This window comes from Rhinopithecus roxellana, chromosome 4 (assembly GCF_007565055.1).
Source record: "Rhinopithecus roxellana isolate Shanxi Qingling chromosome 4, ASM756505v1, whole genome shotgun sequence".
Classification (NCBI taxonomy): Eukaryota; Metazoa; Chordata; class Mammalia; order Primates; family Cercopithecidae; genus Rhinopithecus; species Rhinopithecus roxellana.
This window is the reverse complement of record NC_044552.1, coordinates 149,484,252-149,487,545: the sequence shown is the minus strand read 5'-3', so window position 1 is coordinate 149,487,545 and position 3,294 is coordinate 149,484,252. Positions and strand designations below refer to the sequence as shown.

Sequence of the window (3,294 nt, the reverse complement as noted above, 5' to 3'; positions counted from 1 at the left end):
TTGGTCTCTGCTGATGAGGTAATATGTCTGGCAGGGAAGTGGAGGCTGTGGGAGAGACAGATTTCAGGGGCACGACTCTGGAGTCTGGGAAAGGGATTCCGCCGTGCCGTGTCTGTGCAATGCCCAGCGGGGTGGCCCTGGGCTTCAACAGGAGTGGGGGTGTTTCCATCTGTCAGAGGGAAAATTGAAGATGTTTCAGGAAGCTTGGTGGCTCCTGCATTTTCCCCAAGGCAGGTGCCGCGTGTCACCAAGAGGAAAAGCCATCAACTGAGAACTGAGGGCCTCCGAGGGCATTTGGGGGGTTGAGGAAGAAAGAATGAAATGTTCCCCGGGAGGCATACCCTGGGGTTTCGGGGAGTGTGGAGTCCAGAGAGGGAAGCAGCAGCACCTGGAAGGAGGTGGGACATGTGTGCGAGGGTCGGTCGGTGCTCCCCTCGCATCCATTCGCATGCACGGCCCGGTCTCTGCCGCCCTCCTCCGGGCCCCCAGCCCTTCCCGGGCTCTCCTGCCTCCTGCCTCACAGAGGAAAATCACAGGCTCAACCGCAGCTCCTGCAGCAGGTGGGTCCACGGCCACGCTGATGTTAAAACCTTCATTTCTGGAAGGCCCGGAGGCCAGAAGACAGCTCAGGCGGCCTCCCCACGGCGGCACATGCTATCAGACACGCCCCAGCCTCACTTAAAACTTCAAAGACACGCGTTTCAAGGTGGGCCTGGAGTGCTGTTTTTTTCACTGATTTTTCTCAGTGTGTCGTCCGCTGAGTGGATTCGGAGCTCTTTCATCTGGGCCATCACATCATCCACTCATCCTGCAGAGCCAGCAAAAAGCCACAATTGCACTGGACTATTTCCCGCCATTTTTCCTACGTGTGGCTGTCAGAAAATGACCCATATTTACTTTGAAATAATGCTTCCCACCTTTGTTCCTTGTGAATCTGATTTATGTTTACTGTGGACTTAAGGAAGTGCAGGCAAGGATATGGAAGAAATTTAAATAACTTCTGTTTCTGCCACCCAGAGAGAACCTGCTGTTAACATTTTCTCTCAGGCTTTTTATACACATATTTATATAATCGAGATTATTCTGTGTACACAATTTGAGCCTTTGTTCCCTCCCACCCCACCCGGTATTACTTTGTAAGTCATGGAGCCCAATCAGTGGTCCCTCCAAGATAAAGTCATTCTTTCCTCTCATTGGACATATGAACAATTTCTTGTTTTTAAAAAAATTCTTCCAGGCCCCAGCTTCGCGCAGGGATGGAGACGGAAGAGGGGACGCTCTTGTGGCCGCTGCAGAAGCTGCCGGCCGAGCTGGGCCCGCAGATATTTCAGCAGTTGAATCAGTTGAATTCATTTCATCAAGAAACTATCATGAAATGTGTGAAAAGTAGGAAAGATGAAATCAAACAGGCTCTGTCAAGAGAAATAGTTGCTATTTCCTCTGCACAGCTGCAGGATTTTGATTGGTAGGTAAAGCTTGCACTTTCCAGTGACAAGATTGCTGCATTACGAATGCCACTTTTAAGCCTGCATCTAGATGTAAAAGAAAATGGTGAAGTAAAACCATATTCTATTGAAATGAGTAGAGAGGAGCTGCAGAATCTAATACATTCCTTGGAAGCAGCAAATAAGGTGGTCCTGCAGTTGAAATAACTGGAAATGATGAATACCAGTGCTATCAGATTTTATTGCTCCAACTTATATGGCAGAGTGAATACTGTGTGTTCAGAAACGCTGTGATGTCTTGACTGTTGCAACAGGCTGAGAAAGCAGCAATGTTGATATTATAAAGATAAAAATGTATCCACATTTCTTAACAGGAAATTACATGGTTGAGAGGAAATGCATAAAATGAAAGATGAAAAATCTGTAGTGGCAGTTTATATTTTCATGATTGTTTTGCCTCATTTATTAAATACTTGAGAAATCTTTGGAGATACACAGTTTTATTGAAAGCTAAAAATAGGTTCTAAAGTAATGTAAAAATATAAAGCACAAATATACTTGAATATTGCTTAAATAATTATGTGAATAGCAACATATATTATGGGTATATAATTACTTTGTGATATTTTTAAAAACTTTTTCAAAGAATGTATAAGCTGCATATATAACTCAGGAGATTCCATGTCTTTCTCATATTTCAGAGGAAAGATTATAAAATATAAAATTTCTTAGAGAACACCTCTTTGTCAGAGATAAACAAGAACAAATACTATAAACTTATGTGAACAATTTTGAGTTTATGAATTCTAGAAACTAAAGAATACAGAAAAACGAAAATAACATTTTTACTTCTGCACTTCTATGTTTGGGAAACGTTCTGATAAAAAATAGTTGCCATTGTGCAGTGTGTATATTATTCAAATATGAGATAAGACTATGTACAGGTCCACTTTTGTTAATAAACTCAATATTGAATACTTAAAAAAAATTCTTATTCTTTAGTACTATAAATAATACTGTGGCAAATTATTTTATACCTTTTCCTGAAATGGCAATTTTCTTGAGTCCTAAGGGAAGTTTTACCAGGTCAAAGCTCAGGAACTTAGGGTTTGGGCTTGCAATGACACCTCACGTGAAGTGCTGCTAGAATCAATATTTTTGGAGACTTTTCTTAATTCTTTAGTTTCTTAAGGGGAAAGAGTGGCAGAAAAAATATACTCTCTTCTGTGATGGTTCTCTGTGATTTCATTTTGAACTTGGGGATCGGTGAGAGTGCAGTGTGAGGGACACAGTGTGAGGGACACCCGAAGTGGGTGGAACTGCGCTTCCCACAAAGGTGCGTGAGATTTGTGTTATTCCTAACCCCGAAACCTGTGAATGTGGCCCCATTTGAAAACAGGGTCTTTGCAGCTGTCATCAAGCTGAGTCATTAGGGTGGGTCCTGATCCAGTATGATTGGTATGTTTATAGGAGGGGAAGAGACCCAGACACTGGGGAGGAGGCCGTGTAGCCATGGAGGCAGGGGGGAGTGACGTGTCCACAAGCCAAGAAACCCCAAGGATGGGTGCCACCCCCAAAGCTGGAGAGGCATAGAGGGGCCCTCCCTTAGAGTCTTAGAGGAGGCCGGGGCCTCATGGCACCTTGACATCAGACCTCTGTCCTCCAGAGCTGTGAGAGGACACATCCCTGTGTTCTCAGGCATTCAGGCTGTGGTCCCCTTCGGTGGCAGCCCTGGGAAGCCAGTGTAGTGTCCAGACACACTGCTGCAAAGTCTCCACGTTTCCTGGTCCCAACTCCCGTGCAGCAGGCTCCACACCCACAGGAGTCCACCAGGGCCAACAAGGCATCC

The 3,294-nt window shown here is 44.8% G+C and overlaps 1 pseudogene across 1 annotated transcript; it reads left to right on the top strand.

The window, feature by feature from the left end:
- Positions 1-1,256: 1,256 nt before the first annotated feature.
- Positions 1,257-2,433, top strand: LOC115896800 (annotated as a pseudogene). The gene has a single exon (XR_004056676.1). The product of XR_004056676.1 is annotated as a COMM domain-containing protein 8 pseudogene (transcript).
- Positions 2,434-3,294: the final 861 nt, after the last annotated feature.